We start from the raw sequence: 10,842 nt of genomic DNA, 5'->3' as shown, positions 1-10,842 counted from the left end.
TAAAGGATTCCATAACTTAAGAATAAGTTATGGATCACCAAAAGTTTTTTGTGTTACCTTGTTTTATGAGTAAATTTAGATTAATGAATAAAATTATGTGATAGTTAGTTTTAATCCAAATTAATCTAAGAATTGATTCTAAAATGTGTTTTTGTAACTTGTCCTCAAGTTATATGAAAAGTCACATTTAAGAATCATAAAACTCATAAAAATTGGCAAAGGTTACAAAAATGAAGAGTCTAGTTCTAATTAAATGGTTTTATGACTCCATAACTTGTCCTCAAGTTATGGAGGACCAAGAGTCTCTTCATTTAATAAAATAAAATAAAATAAAAAAAGGTGTAACCTTAATTAATTCCATAAGTTATAAAATAAAGAAAAGTTAATTCTTTTATTAGTTTAAAGTCTTCCATAACTTGTCCTCAAGTTATGGAACTTGAAGAGTTTTTGGATTAAAACTACTTTAAACACATAAGTTATGGAATTAATTAGTTTTGAATAGTTTCAAAACTTGCCCTCAAGTTTTGGAATTTGTAAAGTTTTCACTTATGAATACTTTAATTCCAAGTTAGCCCTTAGAATTTTAAAAGTTAAAATTCAACCCTTATACTTTATAATATTATAAGTTAATAATATATATATGTATAAGAGTAAAGTCAGTCTTACCGCTAGTACGCCTCATTCACGAAGCCGGTCTATAAGGTGGGTATAAGGTTGTTGCCTATAAAATGGCAACTTAATGGGTGTCCACTCTCACCCACCGCTTGCTTGACTGGTGGAGGGTCGTTAGCCGAACGGGTTTGACAGGACTGGAATTCTCCCTTCATTAAAAGTATTAATGAAAATACTAAGTAACTAAACTTTTAATAATACCCAATCTTAGTTACTTAGGAAAATGTGAATAAGGTGCTAATCCATGAAATTACACTTTGCACTTTGTTTAAGTCGTTAGTGGAGCGTGTGTGGTTAACCGGCACACTAACTTGGACTTAACAAGGTAGGTAAAGGGTGACTTAATATTTATCATAGTATCGATGGAGCGTGTGTGGTTAACCGGCACATCGATTGAGGGGTAATTTATTAAGGGTACCAAGTGATTTGCATGGTTACTTCACACCTTGTTTTGTGATCCTCGGCATCCCAGTCACAAAACCTGAAGGGCACACTCGAGATTGAAACATGCCTTTGAAAAGTTCAATGAATCTCAAAGATCTAGGAGTTTCAAAACCAATTAAAACCTAATAATACATTTCGTTTATCTTGGTGGAAATTGGTGAATCGTCATTCACCTACCTTCAAATATTTTATAGCTTGGATTACGGCATACCTCTTCTAAGTTATAAAATAGTTTGTTGGGTCCTAGCCTTAATATTTCATATTGGGTGTCATATTAAGGACTGAAGATCACCTATCTTGAATATCTCCCAAAAGATGTCTGGTTTAGACACTTATGATCCTCCCAAATCTCTTGAAACAAGGTTTCCTAATGAAGATGATGTCCCATGGATATCATACTTCTTTCTCCTCCTCCAATTATTCTCCCTAACCCACAAGTTCTTGAAAAGTTTAAGGTCACTCAAGCCCTATTGGCAAGGCAAGGTCTAGGTGTGAGCACATCTTGGAGATGTAGTCACATATTGACAAGCCGGGAGAGTTGGGTGTCAAAGTCTTGAGAAAGTTGGTGGTTCAATCACTTTCTAAGTCACATAGTGAGTTCCTTTGGGACACCTATGAAACAGACTATGACAAGACCCTTAATGATCTTATCTATTTGTTAAGATCAACTTCCTTAATACTTGATGGACATTGACAATAGTGACACAGGAAATCCAGTAAAGCATTCTCTTCCCAATGGAAAGGGATCGGCCATAGTCAATTCGGTTGACCAAATGGTAAAGAGAAAAGCTAAGTCTGTGATAGTCATGTGTGTCTTTATCAAAGGGTCCATATGTTTATATTGCCAAAGAAAGGGGCATTGGTTGCGAAGCTGCCAAAATTTACCTAAGGATGTTAAAGTCAATAAGTTTGACTCTACTTCAGGTAAAGTCCACTATCTAACTCTGTTAAGTTTCTATTCTGAGATTCTTGATACATGATGTGACTGGGTCACATGGTGATGTTTTAAGAATCAAAGAAAAGTGAAGAAACTTAAAGAAAGAATATGCTGAATCTGATGGCGTAGATGGATTTCTATCGCATAGTTTGAAGATCGGATTTTGAGCAACTTCTTAGGAGTTATGAGATATTGCTTAGGAATAGATAACAACAAGTTTTCATATGGATTGTAAGGATAAGTTTTTCCGCAAAGTTTTAAAATAAAAGGAATTTTTTTTTTTTTTTTGATTTTATTTATTTTAAAATATCCTTACAATGGCTTTTGAGGAAAAATTGTTGCTTATATGATTCCATTAAGAGCAAGAGTGGAAATATGAAATTGATTCTTTCATTTATGGTAATGTCAAGATTTACCAAATAAGGAAAGATTCTCATCACCCAAGTTTCAATTGGACCGGAACCTGGAATCATGCAAGTTGTATAGCATGATGAATGAGAACTTTCAAATTTTGGAAAATTAAGACTAATTACTCGGCCACATGGATGTGTGAGTCAAGTAAAGGACTAAGGGATCGAGTACACATTCTTGTGCACTGATTAAGTCCACCACAAAAGATTGATAAGACTATTCGTCATAGTTTACTAAAGCTCAGTAAATATGATTATACTTACAAGCTTAAGTGTAACTCTGAGACATTGGAAAAGGTTCCAATGTATGGCAGGGCGAATAAGAAGAATCAAATTAGGCAGAAGGATAAAAGTTTCTCATATCTGAAAAGATGGGAGAGTACTTTAGTATCAGTTTTGTGATCATCTGAATGATTAAGAAACCATATCAAAATTAGTTCTCTAAGGAAATCTTAGTGCATTCTTATGACTAAGAAGAGGAACTAGAATTGTTGAAATGGTTAAATCAAGAAGATGAATCATACTTCGTTCCAATACAAGTCTTAGAGTCATACTCCAAGATTGTCATTTGAGTGACATGTCTTAAAGAAGGTTTAAAACACTTGTCAAATGTAAGAGTAAAAGTTTTCTACTCTTGTACATTTGAAATTGGTAAGTTGTGATGTTTTGGATAAAACAAAGACCAACTTAGGCCAATTGGGTAAAGTGTTTTTCTTGATTAGAATCCGCACTATCTCTTGGATGTTTGACAAGGGAGTCTTATATGTCAAGAGGACAGTGGGAGTCTTAAAGGTCTTGAAAGTCTCAAGAAATAATCAAGAATAAAACCTGAAGTTCTTCACTAGCACACGACTTGAGGTTTATAACCTATCGTGTTGATATATCTGTGCCCATTCCAGTTAAAGTTGGCTTTGCATATGAGTTCTTAGAGTTCTCAGTTTGTTGCATAACAACTTGGAAGCAATGGCAGGCCCTTGAGCTGCCAGGTGGCAAGAAGTTAAGATTGAGTTCAATCCATATGGTTTTGGATTTGTCATTATCTTTGTCTTGTGATTATGGTTTGACAAATTCATATGGGTAGGAACTCATACACCATATAAATCTAAGTGTCATAAGGTTTCTCTCCGATTCATGAAAATGATGGTGAGGAAACGCTTTCACTAAGTAGATTTTACGAAGATATCAATTGTGTTATTTGCATTTTCAAAAGTCGTTAGTGGAGCGCGTGTGGTTAACCGGCACACTAACATGGACTTGTGAGAAATGGCAAATGCCTAAGCACTTGAGACCATGATTACGGTATCCCTTTTCATGGTTCTTAAAATTGCTTAGACACACAGGTGAGCTATCTACAGAAAGGGTGTATGAATCTAAATTTCAGACTGTCCAGCTGATTTCTGAGTACATGTCAAAGCTAGTGGGAGCATAAGTGTTATGCTAATAATCATCATGTTAGTGGGAGCATGATAATTATGATAAGTATTGCAAGTTAGCAATGTTAATTATAGAAAACAAAAGTTTCAATTGGGAAAAAGTTGTTTTGCTATAATTAAGGGAGAGGAAATTATGCTTCATCTCAAATCTATAAGCTTAGATCGTGAGGTTTTAATCATTTAGTCAAGGATATATATGAATTTCATGTTGGAATGGCTCAACATAAGGAAATTCTGTATACGGGTCCATTATTTGCGTTCTAAAATTCGATTATGATTACGGCATCCCTTTTCATAATCTGAATTATGAGAACTTGGCAAATAGAAATGGAAATGTTATAGCAAAAGACTGGTTTAGTCTTTATGTGAGACATCATGAATCGTGTCCCATATGCTTCGGATATAGGATCGATTACATGTGCTATATTCATCCTTTCTAAAATTTTCCAAATGCCTGGGGCATTAAGAAGGGAAAAGGTTTAGAACTGGATATGACTAAAAGGATTAAACAATTGTCGAGGACAATCTAAGGTTTACCAAAGATTGGTTGCTCAAGGACAATTGGAAGTATAGTGATAATTCTGGAAGGACCATATTGACATAGTCTGTAAGGAGGCAACTCTTGTTCAGAAGTGATAGTCAAAATGGAATCTGGAAATGTTTCAAAGTTAGAATTTCAATCTGTTTAAGATTAGGAAACTTAATGCAAGAAGGATGTTTCCAAGGAGTTGATCTCCTTTGGAATACTCTGTAATGATTTTTGGCAAGTCTTTCTGACTTTGTGCATAATCGTTACAAGAGGATCAATGCATATAAGTTTAGAATCTAACAGATTTCAGTAAATGGCGTGAATTTGGAATTCTTGCATTTGCAGTAAGGATTTGGGAGTGTGAAAAGAGAATCATTGAAGTTATGTTCAATTGATCTAGTTCACAAAGTAAAGATCATAGACAAACATAGTATGCATACTTGGTGTATGGCATGACTAGTGTTTAAGAAAACATAGTGTACATGCTTGGAGCATGGGACAACTATTGTTTTAAATTCAAGAATAAAGTTGATAGCTGAAACAGTATACAATGAATAATGTGTAATCATATGGTGATAAATAAAAGGTGTTTTATTTATGTTCAAAGGGTTGATACCATATTAGATTCAATTATTATTGTGTTTCACTTTGCATGTTTTGACTTCCCGAATAAACTAGGTTATTCTTCCGGAATGACTAAGTTATTCAAACCATCCACAGTCGGTCATATGTTGGAAGTAGATATGAATTAAGACTGTCATGATGGGTTGTAGAGGTCTAAGGTGTTGGACAAGGCTACAACAATCATGAGTGCTCATAAGTTCTGAGTATTGGATTCAACCCGCGCTCATTTGAATCACTTCATGGATTTTATCACGAGTGATCATGAGACGATAATATCTTATATTCTTCAAACCTAGAGATATGAGTTGTTACTATGAGTTGATAGTACATTGATTGCACGAAACCGCATTTGGTAACTCTGTGCTATAAAACGTGCCTTTGTGTATGATTCAACAAGTAGTAGAACAAGCCATATGAGTCGAAGTTTATCCATTCCTTTTACCTTCGGGATAAAAGCGATATCTGTGGGCCCCTCGATGATTTGATGATGACAAATGGAAGTGCTCGGCCGGGCCAGGACTGATTTGATTTGTTCAATTAGTCAGTCGTCATAAATCGGAAATCGGGAAACAACAAATGGACAGAGAGAATGATTATAATCCATGTCTCAGTCCATATGATATCTAGAATGGAGGAATATATGATCCCTTATCTAATGGACAAGTTCGTTGACAAGATCAGAGTTCGACAGCAGCTTTAAGAGCTACGATTGCCAGTTAGGTTTGAAGTCATACGCAATAATAGTTTTAGACTTATCCAAGTGGGAGACTGTTGGATTAATGTCTAAGTCCATAACTATATTTGGTATGTATTTGACCCGACCCGGCATGGTCCATTTGGGTTGCACTTCACCGACACAATTTATATGGATAATCTTTTGAGAATAGTATGTTTATGATTAATATTAATATATTATAAGTTCTAATATATTAATATGGAATCATATTATTTAATTAGTATTGATCAAGAATTAATTTATAATTAATTAAGTGATCAAAAGGAACTAATTAAATATGGACTCTTATATATATGGAATGGGCCAAGTTCATTTAGGTTGGGCTAAGCTTTCATGGATAGTCCATGGAGTGTTTAACCCATGGATCCTAGGAAATGAAAGGTCATGGGTATTAGGGTTTAACCCTAATCCTCCATACTATATAAAGATGTCTTTGGTTGGTGAAATTGGCACTAGTGTGGATACACTAAAGAAGGGCTAGCCAATTTCACTAGAGAGAACCAAGTAATCATATTCTCTAAAGTATTCCAAGGTGTCTTGGTGATTTGTGATTCCACTTGAGGCTTCCACACTATTGGGGCTAAGCTCTTAAAGCTTGAAGACATCAAGCTACATCAAGAGGTATGTATTCTATCTTGTTACATTCATAGTTTTTGTATGCTAGATTAGGATAATACCTTGGATGTTCTTATTTGCATGTATAATAGAGAAAACATAGATCCAAGGTATTTAGGGTTGCATGTACACTTAGGAAGTGTTAGAATGCTGAAAACCCAACAATTTGTGCATGCCCTGAAGAAAGCAAAGTAAAATTTGCCTCTTTTACTTTCTCCGAACGAGCCCTAACATGGTGGAACGGCCACGTCAAGGCACTAACCCTAGTGGTGGCAAACTCCATGGGTTGGGAAAACCTGAAACGAATGCTTCTACGAGAGTACTGCCCAAGAGGCGAGATTCAGAAGCTCGAGCAGGAACTGTGGGGCTTACGATGGTAGGCACGAACATCGCAGGCTATACCAACAGATTCAATGACTTGATAATACTTTGCCCGGGAATGTTGATCCCGGAAAGCCAAAAGGTGGAAAGGTACATCTGGGGACTATCACCCCAACTTCGAGGGAGTGTGTTAGCCTCCAAACCCATGACATTCGACAGCGCCAAGGAACTGGCGCAATCTCTCGTTGATCATGGTGTCTGTCAAGGCGTCACGGCTATCGTCGCTGAACCAACCAAAGGGAACAACAACAACGATAACAATGCCAACAACAACAACAAAAAGAAATTCTGGAACAAGAGGAAGGGGCAAACTTCGCAAGAACCTTCAAAGAAACAAATGGTGGCGGTTCATGCCGCTACTGCTCCCACTACAACTCCTGCGCCAACAAAACAATATGCTGGGAACCTGCCAAAGTGCAGCAAATGCAACTACCATCACCATGGTAATTACCGCGAAATGCATTGTAAAAATTGCGATAGGAAAGGGCACACTGCCCGTTTCTGTAAGGCACCGGCGCGACCAATCACTCAAGTTCCTGGTACTGGGATAAGCCAGACATGTTACGGGTGTGGAGAAACTCGGCACTTCAAGAGGGATTGCCCAAAGGCAAAGAATGTTGGTGGTGTAGGGAGAGTGCTGGCGATAGGTCAAAATGAAGCAATAGCTGACCCCACGGTGGTTACAGGTACGTTTCTCCTCGACAACATTTATGCATGCATACTCTTTGACTGCGATGCGGAGAGAAGTTTTGTGAGTCATAAATTCAAACACCTACTTAATCAAAAACCCCAACCACTCAATAAAATATTCACTGTAGAAATGGCAAACGGTAAAACGGAAAGCGCAAGCGATATGTACGTAGGGTGCACATTAAATTTAAACGAACACTTATTTCAAATCGACCTTATGCCCATTTCGATAAGAAGTTTGGATGTCATCATCGGTATGGACTGGTTAAGTCTTCACCATGCCGATATACTTTGTCACGAAAGGGCCGTTCACCTCAATCTGCCAAACGGCGAAACTCTTGTCATTTATGGTGACAAACCTAGTTCAAATTTACAAATCATCTCCTGTGTTAAAGCACGAAAATATCTTCGCAAGGAATATCATGCCTTTCTAGCTCACGCAGTAGACCAGAAACAAGAACCGAAGAACATTAAAGACATTCCGGAAGTCTGCAACTTCCCAGACATCTTCCCACAAGATCTCCCAGGAATCCCACCAGAACGCCAAGTCGAGTTCAAAATCGACTTAATCCCCGGAGCTACTCCAGTAGCAAAGTCGCCTTACCGTCTAGCCCCAGCCGAGATGCAAGAACTATCCAGTCAATTAAACGAGCTGCTGAGCAAGGGCTTCATCAGACCGAGCTTCTCACCATGGGGAGCACCGGTCCTATTCATGAAAAAGAAAGACGGATCTTTTTGCATGTGCATCGATTACTGGGAGCTGAACAGACTCACGATCAAGAACCGATATCCCCTACCGCGCATAGACGATCTGTTTGACCAACTACAGGGAGCAAGCTACTTCTCAAAGATCAATCTAAGATCTGGTTATCACCAACTGTGAGTGCTGGAAGGAGACATCCCCAAAACGACATTCTGAACCCGCTATGGTCACTATGAGTTTGTAGTGATGCCCTTTGGATTGACAAATGCACCAGCAGTGTTCATGGACTTGATGAACCGAGTATGTCGTCCCTTCCTGGATAAATTCGTGATCGTGTTCATAGATGATATACTCATCTATTCAAGAAGCAAGGAAGAACACAGCCAACACCTGTGCCAAGTCTTGGAAACATTGAGGGCAGAAAAACTATACGCAAAATTTTCAAAGTGTGAATTTTGGATTCAGGAAGTAGATTTCCTAGGTCACGTAGTAAGCGAAGAAGGGATACACGTGGATCCTTCTAAGATCAAAGCAATAGAGAATTGGACGACTCCGAGAACCCCAACAGAAATCCGACAATTTTTGGGACTCGTCGGGTATTATTGAAGGTTTATACAAAATTTTTCGAAGATTGCTAAGCCACTTACCACCTTAACTCATAAGAGTGTGACCTTCGATTGGGGATAAAAACAAGACATCGCGTTTCAAACACTAAAGCGAGCCTTATGTAGTGCACCCATTCTAACCTTACCAGAAGGAACGGAGGACTTCGTGGTCTATTGTGATGCGTCAAACCAAGGACTTGGGTGTGTTCTGATGCAACGAGGGAAGGTCATCGCCTAAGCCTCAAAACAACTAAAGACGCATGAAGTAAACTACACAACGCACGATCTCGAGCTAGGAGCAGTCATCTTTGCTCTAAAGATATGGAGGCACTATCTCTACGGCACAAAATGTACAATCTTCACCGATCATAAAATCCTCCAGCATATCCTCAACCAGAAAGAACTCAACATGAGACAAAGACGGTGGGTAGAACTACTAAATGATTACGAATGTGAAATTTGATATCATCCCGAAATGGCTAACGTGGTGGCCGATGCACTTAACCGGAAGGAATACTCGGGCCGTAGAGTAAAGTCTTTAACTATGACAATTCATTCACACCTGTCCACGCAAATTAAGGAAGCCCAAATAAAAGCCTTAAAATCTGAAAATGTGACAGGGGAAGCTTTGAGGGGAATGGATAAGAAGCTTGAAGTCAAGAATGATGGAGTTCATTACTTCATGGATTAGATCTGGACACCGAAGTTTGGCGGATTCAAAGAAGTCGTTGTGAACGAAGCCCATAAGACACGATACTCCGTACATCCTGGCTCCAATAAGATGTATCTCGACCTCAAGAAACTGTACTGGTGGCCGAACATGAAAGCCGAAATTGCTACCTACGTGAGCAAATGTCTGACGTGCGCCAAAGTCAAGGTGGAATACCAAAAGCCCTCGGGATTGTGGCAACAACCAAAAATACCCGAATGGAAGTGGGAGCGGATAACCATGGATTTCATAACCAAATTACCCAAGAAGACAAGTGGGCTCGACACCATCTGGGTGATCGTCGACATATTAACTAAATCAACGCACTTCCTACCAATCAAAGAAAGGGATAAATTGGAGAAACTAACTAGAACATACCTCAAAGAGATTGTACGACTGCATGGTGTGCCCATATCCATCATCTCGGACCGAGATAGTAGATTCACCTCAAGGTTCTGGCAGTCGCTACAAAAATCTCTAGGAAAAAGACTAGACATGAGTATTGCTTATCACCCACAAACTAACGGCCAGAGTGAGAGAACCATACAAACCCTGGAGGATATGTTAAGATCTTGCGTAATCGATTTTGGCAAAGCATGGGACACCCATCTACCCTTGGTCGAGTTCTCGTACAACAATAGCTACCACACTAGCATCAAGGCTGCCCTGTTCGAAGCCCTCTACGGCCGTAAATGCAGATCACCTATGTGTTGGGCTGAAGGGGGGGACACACAACTAGAAAAAGGACAAGCAACAAACAACACGCTCACTGGGCCAGAAATCATAAGGGAAACTACGGAGAAGATTGTTCAGATCCGAGAACGACTGAAAGCATCAAGGGACAGACAAAAGAGTTACGCGGATAAAAGACGGAAACCCTTGGAATTCCAGGTTGGAGACCGTGTCCTACTAAAAGTCTCGCCCTGGAAAGGATTAATACGTTTCGGAAAGCGTGGGAAACTGAACCCAAGATACATTGGACCATTCGAGATCCTTGCTAGGATCGGTCCAGTGGCTTACAAACTTCGATTACCTCAGGAACTCCACAACGTACACCCTACCTTTCACGTATCAAACCTAAAGAAGTGCTTGTCCGATGAGACCCTTGTCATCCCTCTAGACGAAATTGCAATAAATGAGAATCTTCAATTCGTAGAAGAACCAGTAGAGATCATGGATCGAGAAATTAAAAGGACTAAACAGAGTAGCATACCTATTGTAAAGGTCCGTTGGAACGCCAAGCGAGGACCTGAATACACCTGGGAATGCGAGGACCAGATGAAACAAAAGTACCCGTATCTCTTCCCTAACCCGTAAACTCGGTCTTAGATTAAATTTCGGTACGAAATTCCCC

This window comes from Lactuca serriola, chromosome 9 (assembly GCF_051521515.1).
Source record: "Lactuca serriola cultivar US96UC23 chromosome 9, Lser_US96UC23_V15, whole genome shotgun sequence".
NCBI lineage: Eukaryota > Viridiplantae > Streptophyta > Magnoliopsida > Asterales > Asteraceae > Lactuca > Lactuca serriola.
This window is presented reverse-complemented; position numbering follows the sequence as displayed.